At 34.1% G+C, this 10,045-nt stretch overlaps 1 protein-coding gene across 1 annotated transcript in view; it reads left to right on the forward strand.

Annotated features, from left to right (window-relative positions):
- Window positions 1-1,626: 1,626 nt before the first annotated feature.
- The window catches only part of LOC107699183 (high affinity cationic amino acid transporter 1-like), a 29,385-nt gene continuing 20,966 nt past the window's right edge, over window positions 1,627-10,045 (forward strand). Inside the window, exon 1 of the mRNA XM_016500376.1 lies at window positions 1,627-1,844. The gene's annotated coding sequence lies outside the window, so the exon portion shown is untranslated. The remainder of the gene's footprint in view (window positions 1,845-10,045) is intronic.

The raw sequence follows: 10,045 nt of genomic DNA on the forward strand, positions 1-10,045 counted from the left end.
GTGAATAGGGATATTTTGTTGCCAGTTTACTTCATGCCTTCACTCTGAAAACTATAATGCATTTGCATTAAAAGAGTTTTCAAGTGTTTATGTCCTTCACAAAGATGCTTACAATAAAAAGCACAAAGCACATTAATGACAATTAGCAGAACAGGTACTGAGAATACACATGCATCTAAAGGTTGTGTCACATTAACACAATTTTGGTGAAATTTCACAGGCAAAACAGGTCCATTGTTTGTTGTCAATAGTGTAGTGATGTAAGCACAGCTTACGCTTAATTCACTTTCAAATCATGCAACTTTCTGTTGGACAACACATCAAATTAGCACGGCCAACTTGAACCCTTTGCGGAATTTGAGAGGGAAAAACTTTTTGACCGGCAAAAATAAATAAATAAATAAATTCAGCCAAGATTTTAATTATATAATCAGTTGCTTGCTAGAAGTCAGATAACTTAGGTGCAGTTGTGGAAAAGAAGGGTTGTTTTTCAGGACATTCCGAAAAATATATCCTTTATGTTCCAAAGAAAAAAAAGCTACAGGTTTAGGACAACATGAACATAAGTAAAATGATGACAGAATTTTTAAAATATGAACTTTAAAATTGTATAAAGTGTATTTTGATAAATCTATATAAACATTGTTTCTCATGCTGTACAGTATGCGTTTCTATACTGTATGGGTTTTTTTTTTTTTTGCATGTGCTTTTGTTGAGTATTATATTTGATACATCAGGCTTTTATGGCTCATATAGTATGATTTAAGAAAATATGGAGCTCACAATCGAGAAAAAAAAAAAAAGAAAACTTGAGGCCTAACCGAGCAAAATATCCAATTTGGTGCAGTTGCTGATATCTATATGGTCAAAAGGTAAGATGAAATTCTGATAGCTTGTCATGTGAATCAATAAGATAACAGTATAGCAGACTATGCATAAAATGCATATAAATATCAGATGTCACTCTGTATCCCGCCAATAATAGCCTGTGTTAGAAAGATGATATTTGAATGCTTAGTTTATCAATGTAGTTTTTATTGTGGGAGCAAATATAATGCAATGCAATACAATCATGATTGAGATAACAATCGGCATTCCTCAGAAGCCTCATGTAGGTACATATTTGATCAATTTTAACATGATTTAAAAAACGATGAATGGATAATCAAATTTAGTTCAGCTTCAGTCTAATAAATGTTCATCAGGCCTATTGCTAATAGTATAAAAGTCATTCTTGTTCCTTTTATAAAAAAAAAAATGTAAAGATTTCACAGCAAAACACAGGAGCCACGACTCTAAGGAGGTTTTGAGTTTTTTTACAAGTACAATAAAAGGCGTTTACTTGCTAAAAAAGCATGAACTATCAATCAGACTACAGAAGGCATGAGGTAGATTGTGTAAAACAGTTTTTTTTTTCCCAGCAAAGTTTTGATCATGATGATAAGATAGATGCCTTAGAAAATTGCGTATCAAAGGGTTATTAACAGTTGAACTTCCATGAGCAGAAACGACGTGAACAGATGGACAAGAAAAGGTAACTCTCGATTGAATATCAATAAACGTAACTATGCAAACCAGGAATGCTTGACGATAACACGGGTCCGTACTCTCGCGGTTGGGTGTTGGCACACGGAAGGATGTTAGAGACGATCCGCCTATGATACCTAATGGGTGGGATTTGCTTAAGGTTTAAGGCGTAGTATTTTATTGTAAAGTAGTACTGGTATGGAATAGAAGGTGAACAGCCAGCTGTCCAGGTGGCTTTTTGTTTATTTTTCGTCGTGCTTGAAGCTGTCAGTTCTGAGGTGGAGTGTTGGAGAATTTAATTTGGGGATCCTTACCAGGTAAGAATGAGGCACGTGCATTTAAACAATTTTACAGTGTGCATTAATCTTCTTCTGCGTGTACTTTTTGACACTTCGAAAGATTTTTTTTGTAAACCTTCTTCCTGCCCAATCTCATGTCTGCGATGCACATGGTGTGGGCTGCTCTCCATTTAAGGGCTGATGCAACACTTTCCTTTGAAGGATGAAGTTTAGAAGATTTAGAAGTTTATCTGCCTGCCGTATTATTGTTGTGCGAATCCGTTCGCGTTGTTTAAGCACATCTCTTGTGATTATTAACTGCTTATTCCAGAATTAGGGTGGAATTAGGAATAGTTAGCGCATGTCCTTGTATAGTAGCGCGCTGTAATTCATTATACTGTAGCCGGATGCAAGCGGAATTGAATAGCCAAACCTCAAAACAAAACCCAAGGAACGCAAGACCACAATGACAACTTGTGGCATTTAGTTCTCACGTTTGCCCTTTTCTTTGGTTTTAAACTGGTTGGTGCAGTTTTGGTATTTGTACCAAATCTAGTTCTCGGCTTTCAGATTCGCGAACAAAGCATTGTTTTTAAGTGATTCTTTTAATTATTCATATGAACCGATTCGTGTGAACCCTTTCTCGAAACCTCGACTTTATAAACTGTGTTTGAGACTAAATTTTGAAGAAACAAACCCAGTTAAAAATAAAAAATCCGATGTACCTAAGTAAATGTACAATTAATAAGCAGATATATAATTTATCATCATATTTTAATATAGGCAAATTTATAAAATATGTATATGCATGTTGATTTATATCCCTTAATAAACTGCGTATACTGTATACAACTAAATGTTTATGTTGCGGCAGAGAATAGCCATACAATGGGAACTGGGGACTGTTTTGATTTGATGACACAAGCGAATCGTTTCGCCCCAAACTAGTTAATTGAAATGAACCGTCTGAACAAATCGATTCACTAAATGAATCGAACTCCACGCGGCATACAAGAGGCTTGTTTGAGATGCGCCTCGCCTGAAATGAAGGCGAGAGCAGGCGGCTGCAGTGAGGGGAGGAGTGAAATAAGAGCAGGCAAGACGGACAGTTCTGACCTCTCGAAGTGAACAGATACCTACGAGATTACTTATTTTGTTACTGTCCTCTGGCACTGTTTCATTACATTAATGTTGTTCATCTTTTTCTATGTCTCCTTTACATTTGAATGTTTCTCGTTGTATTGTTCTGATGTATGGCATAATAATAATAATAATAATAATAATAATAATAAAAAAAGATACCTACGAGATCAAAGGCAGATAAGGCAGATATCACACTCATGTGCTGTGCTGCTGATTAACATGATATGATTTCAGTTCTGTTGCCTTTATATAAAAATAAATATGATGAACAAGACACTCAAAGTGCTTGCCATTTAATTCCATACGAAAGGCGTATTTATCATCCATTTTTACTTTAATACAAACATGTATTTTAGATTTTTATAGAAATATGACAACAATCACATATCGCACACAGAGATCACACTGTCATAGTGTTTGGGAATATTCATGCATAATTTAAATACTTAATCACATGAAACCAGATAAAGAAATAAAACATTTTAGAAGAGAACGCATCATCACAGTTGTCTGAACCAATGAGCATTAAGCTGTGTCGTTAGCCAGTCGTTTCCCATCATGCTTTTAATCAGCGCAGTCAGTGACCGTTAACCATTTAACAGGTTTTTACTGTAGAATTTTAAAAATCTTTTACCGTTAAATTCACGGTCATTTTTTACAGTGTACACACATTCCAATTTTTTTATGATTTCTCCAAAGTCGGCCTCATTTTACAGATATTTTATGTTCTCATTCATAAAACACATTATATAATTAACTCTACTGTCACAGTGTGAACTCAAACAACACACAATTATCCATAAGCAAGCATTCAGTAGCAAAACTGATGACACACCAGTCAGAATCTCAGGATAGTATAAACAGGAGCACAGGTTTAAAAATGCATCCTAGCACTGGAGAGAGAGCTGAAAGAATCATAGACAGGGTTTTACACTGCTTACACAGTGTAGTACAGTATAGTAACTATAGTAACAGTACTTTATATAAGGGACATTTCACTATTCGGTCTCCAGTAAACAGTAAACATGTTCACACACTCAAACTTGTGACTGTCAAATTTAGCCTGTTTTTTTTTGTTTACCCGTGTTTTTGCACAACTGAGTCTGAAAGACAACTGCCTAAGGGAGGTTGAGAAAGTGTTTTGTCAGAAGACCAAGAAATTTATTTTTGTACTATATACTACTGTAATGAAATTTGGCCAATTTATTTATGTATGCAATCAACACTATACTGTATTATGTTACATACCTATTTGATATTTAGTTCTTTTGTTTTTGAACTTTACTTCTCTTGTAAGATCATCTACTTCATCTACTGTAAGATCACTTAGTGTAATGAAAATTGATGTTTCATAAAGTTATTGGTGTATTTTATTCTTTCTGCATTTTTCATTTGTGTTGTATACTAAGACATTGAGCTGCCAAATAGAACTTCAAATAGGCCTGTTCCTTATCCTGTGGCTCGCTCTAGTGGACAACATTAATATCACAGCTTTTAGCCTCAGGTTATGTTATCACATAGGCTTTGATAATAAAGTAAACAGCATAAATAATTGAGTTTTTTTTTCTTTGAGCACTCTTTATAATTCACTTTTCAAGCAGTATCACCTAAACATCAATTGAAAATCATGTAAGCCTATTCAGTGACTAACATGGAGCGTCCAAATATATTCACAGTTACAGTTTAAATAAAATAATACAATATAATAATATAGGCTAATGTTAATCTGAGCACATATGAATTTACTGGTAATAGTTAATACAACACGTCTCTAAAGAAAAAAATTATTCACTATACAGTAGACCTCATTTCTGAAAACTAGATAATTGTATTCAATTCAATTCAATTCAAGTTTATTTGTATAGCGCTTTTCACGTTTGAAAATGTTTTGAAACTGGTCTACCCAGTTTGACACATTTTCACTTTCCCCCAAACGTTATGGTTATTATTGTTGTTGGTATGACGTTTAAAAATGCGGGAAATTTGTTTGCTACTTTGTATATCTGCAAATTCGTCGTCTTTCTGCAAAAATCGCCGTTCTGAAGAAGGAATTTTTCCATTAATTTGAACCGTGCAGATGCGAAGAAAACGAATTGTGGTAAACGTTTGTTTACATGTGCTGAACACTACATCCTAGATAGACCACCTAATGCTTAACTTTAAAAAAAAAAAAAAAAAAAAAAAAAATTTGCTTGCACCCTATGTTGTATGTACAGTCATTTGCATTGAGCTGGTCTCTGCCCTCCTACCTCATAACTTGCACTATATGTCATAAAGCTTAATGTATATGCACATAATCTATATTTATTTATATACTCTGTTATTTGCACTTCTGGTTAGATGCTAACTGCATTTCATTGGCTCTGTACTTGTACTCTGCACAGTGACAATGAAGTTGAATCTAATCTAATCTAATCTAATATAAAAATATAATTTTTACCATACCATAGAACAACATTATGCCAGATTCCCATGCAAACAACAAAACTATTTTCTGATCACTGCGCATGCAGTGTGACATTAGCACTGCCTTTAATAACATTAGCAAATGTTACATTGTATAATGCTTAATATGACATTGTTTGGTGTACACTAAAAAGGTCAACTTTATTTACATTTTTAAGCCTCATGTTTAAATATAGAACAGCTTATCTGTGGTGAGCATTATATAACGTTTAATAATGATTTATTGCTTACAAGTACACATACTGGGTCTGTTTACAAGCATCCTCCTATCTTTATCAGAAAGAGGTAGTTCTTTGTTTTCATTTACATTGGTTATCATGCATCAGGCTCTTTGTGAAAAATAGCTTCTGCAATTAGACCTATTTTACATTTCCAATGTCCCTAAACTTTATTTTACTAAGGAATCGTTATACATTAAATCGTCAGAACGTCAAATCGGTTTGGTTTTTATGCCTGTGTTTGATTCAAAATCTAAATTAGATTCAAGATATAAAAATAGAGTACAACTCTAGTTAAAATAATGCACGTTTCTAAACAAGAATTATATTGGATCATTTTTGTATATTCAGCACCAATATAATGCATAGGAAAACAAACGGCAAAATGAAAGATGTGATGTAAACATTTTCGAGTGATGATGCAGCGAATCATTGAATCAGAGTTTAAATGGATTTTAAAACTCAATTTGAACTCATTCAGAGAAAAGAATCAAACTAAATAGTTTGACCGTTTTATTTTGAAACAGCCATGAACAACTGCAAATATAATGGTCAAGGTGACTGTGCCCTAGTTTATCACACAGTGTTTGAATATTATGTTTGAGGATGGTACAATCTGTATTGAGCTGTAAAATGAAGCTTTTTACATTTACATTTAGTCATTTAGCAGACACTTATCCAAAGCGACTTACAAATGCAGTTTATTATATTCAATATTACATATATTAGATTACAAATACAAATTTTAAATATCAGGATGTGAACAAATTCTGTAGAAATCCACACAATGCCTTTAAATGCCTGTGTGGATTATGTAGAGCTAAAATATTTCAATCTCAATGATTACATCATTTATTATAAACAAGCTTGAATTGATTTAGGTGTGTATGTTATGGGCTGTTGCATGTAAATTGACATCGAATGTGTTCCTGTAGAGCTGAAGGGCAGTGGAATGTGTTTGCTTTTCAGGGCATGTCGAGTTAAAATGTTTTGTTTCGGTGACAGTAAATCACCGGTCATCACTATATTGTTTTGAGGATGTCTGTGGTTTCACTTCAGTGTAGGGTGGTTTTGTTTTTCATCATTAATACTTCAGATTTCAGGAGATACATTTAATATTGGCATGATGGCATCGAACCCAGGTAATCTACACACATGATCTCACTTTAATTCAAATTCATGCAAATAATCTTACTGCGATACTTTATTTTTCTTCAGAATTCTCGTACTAACGACTTCTAGATTAAGTAACTAATGAGAATTAATGTATGATTTTTTTATCCATCCAGTTCAATATTGTGCTGCAAACATTAGTGACAGGTTTAATTTCTCAATGCTGGCAAGTGACTATGGTATAAGTGAGATAATCCATGGTTAGGTGTGCGTCAAGCTTTTTTTGTTTCAGGTCAGGTGATTCTTTGCCTGCATGTACGTATATAGGCTCTGAAAGGTAATTTTGGTCCAAAATAGGTACAAATACAGAAATCTAGTTAAAAAAAAAAAGATTATAAACAAGAATTGTATTGATTCATTTTCACGTAAGTGCAACACCAACTTGTAGTAACAAACAACCAAATTTACCTAGATTTTTACCAAAACATTTTTATGCATTGACATTTTTGAGTGATGTTGCTAGAAATCATTGAATTAGTGTTTTGAACGTTCTTTAAAAAATACAAATAAATAGTTGCACAAATACATGAAAAAGAATCAAACTATAAATCAACTATAACAAATTTTGCTATTGTTTGAATTAAGTTTGAATTCATATTTTTGTTTTTTCAGGCTCTTGCCGTATGAGAGCTATTGAAATATACACTACCGTTCAAATGTTTGGGAGTCAGTATGATATTTTTTTTTCATAATTCTTCATTTTAATTTGCAAGAATAAATTAAATCGATCAAAAGTGACAGTAAAGGCATTCATAATGTTACTACAAAAGATTTATATTTGAAATAAAGGCACTTCTTTGAATTTTGTATTTACACACACACACAAATTAGCAGCACAACTGTTTTCAATAGAACTGTTTTCATAATAGAAATTATTTTTAAGTAGCAAATCAGCATATTCGAATGATTCTGAAGGATCATGTGACACTGAAGACTGCAGTAATGATGCTGAAAATTCAGCTTTGCATCACAGAAATTAATTACATTTTTAAATGTATGTTAAAGTCGTTTTACTGTTAGTTATTTGGATGTTTTGTTCTGTTTTTATTATATATATATATTTTTTTTTTTCAAAACATACAGTGATTTAAAATTTTATGGATCGTGATGCTGACCTTGTGTTTGCCATGTAAATAGCCCTGAGGCTAAACATGGCGTTAAAAAATGAATAAACGAACAAACAAATACTGTATTTTTGATCAAATAAATACAGCCTTGGCAAGCATAAGAAACTTCAAAAGAATACGAAAATTAAAAACAAGCAAAAAAACCTTACAGACCCCAAACTCTTGAACTGTAGTATAAAAATGTTGCCCATTTCTACTGTTATTTTCTGTTTCACATACTGTCCATTTGTTTCTCACAACTAGTGTTGGGCGATATGGTCATTTTTCAAATCGTCATATCGCAAGCCCGTGAGATCGCCGATACACAATATTATCGTGCGTGCGTGCTTGCGTGCATGGGTGGGTGGGGGCAAGAGAGAGACTTTCTGTACTTATCAGTACAGTGAAAATCAAAAGTAGATTTATTTTAAAGACCAACAGTTTAACACTAAATATTGGATATAAACGAACACGTTAAATATAAACGTATTTAAAACAGGTAAGTTCATATATTTGGAGTAAAGTTAAATTGAACGGATACATCAGTCATACAGCGCTCATGACGAGCCCAACGTGCCGCCACAGAAACAATGATGAGATGCGTTCTAACATAACTGTGGCATTAAACTCAGTTAGTGAGGGCTCGGTTCAAATATTGCACATATATAGGCCGTTCAGATTACTTGTTAAAATGCAATTAAATACCTTATATCAGCAGACGATGTACGTCTGTGTTTGTGGTTGGAGACAGGCTCTAATCCTCATTTGCGCAAGTGTGAAATGCGGTGCTGAAGTGATATTGACGGGCAATTTGATAATAATAGCCGAATTATAATAGGCCGCCTAATAATAATAATAACAATAATTTAATACATTTATAGGAGAATGAGCCTAATATCGTCTTGACTATCGACAAAGACGTGCTATCGTCGATAGCTATCTCTGACTATTGTCGATACACGATACTATCGTCTATCAGCACAACCCTACTCACAGTCACAACCATTGTATAGTAGCTGTGCTAGATGTGCGTCCACATGCCTCAAATTCCTCAGTGCAACTTTGATCTAATCAGATGTTGACATTTGTCTCAACAAAAAGTCAGAGTCATTTGACCTGTGCAGCGTGACCTGACTGAAGAGGTGTGTGTTTGAGTGAACACAATGTGACCGGCTGATGTGTTCAGATGCCTCAGGTTTCTGCCAGTGCTCTGTGATTGGTGGAAAATGGGGCAAGGCCCTCTCCCAGCCCACTGACTGGATGAACACTTAACAGAAGCATGAGTTTCCACACGTGTGTTGCTTTGGAAGTTTAAATTAGATATGGATGTGCTTATTAGTCTTCAAGGCTGTGAGTGGCAGATGTTCCAGTATTCCTTGCGCAATCACGTGTTGCCACACAGCAGTGTTTGGCTGTATAATAATACGCATGCTTTGTTCCATTATAAACAGCCCCCAGAACATAAATGTTAACGTTGACAGGCATCCACTGAGAATGTATTCAGAAGAGCTTACTTTTATTCTAATAAGAAGTTGTTTTGCTTTGTTTAGACCAGTGGTTCTCAACCAGGGTCCCGAGGCCTACCATGGGGCCTCAGCAAACTTTCAAAGGGGCCTCAAGTTGACTTGAGTTCAAAATAAGACAAAACTACTAAAAATATTTTGTCTTTGAGAACCAGGATTTTCACTGTCTTGGAAAAATGGATATATGAGTAAGTCTTATTATAAAAGTGTGATTTGTAGACCCAGAAAATTCGTTGAAATTAATAAAAATTGCTTGTGCATTATGAGGGGCCGTACAAGCATAATTCATTTTGGCACTCTCACACACTTACATTATCCTTTCACATACATATATTTTTGCTTTCACGCACTTACATTCTCCATTCACATTGTACTCTCACACACATACATTCTCCTTTCACATGCATACATTTCTACTGTCACACACTTTCATTCTCCTTTCACATGCATACTTTTCTACTGTCACACACTTACATTCTCCATTCACATACATGCATTTCTACTCTCACACACATACATATACCTTTTACTTACATATATATATATAGAATGTATGTATGTCTGAAGAAAATATGTGTATGTAAGAGAAGAATGTATGTATGTGTGAGAGA

The sequence above is a fragment of the Sinocyclocheilus anshuiensis genome, unplaced genomic scaffold (assembly GCF_001515605.1).
Source record: "Sinocyclocheilus anshuiensis isolate Anshui unplaced genomic scaffold, SAMN03320099.WGS_v1.1 scaffold374, whole genome shotgun sequence".
NCBI classification, from domain to species: Eukaryota; Metazoa; Chordata; class Actinopteri; order Cypriniformes; family Cyprinidae; genus Sinocyclocheilus; species Sinocyclocheilus anshuiensis.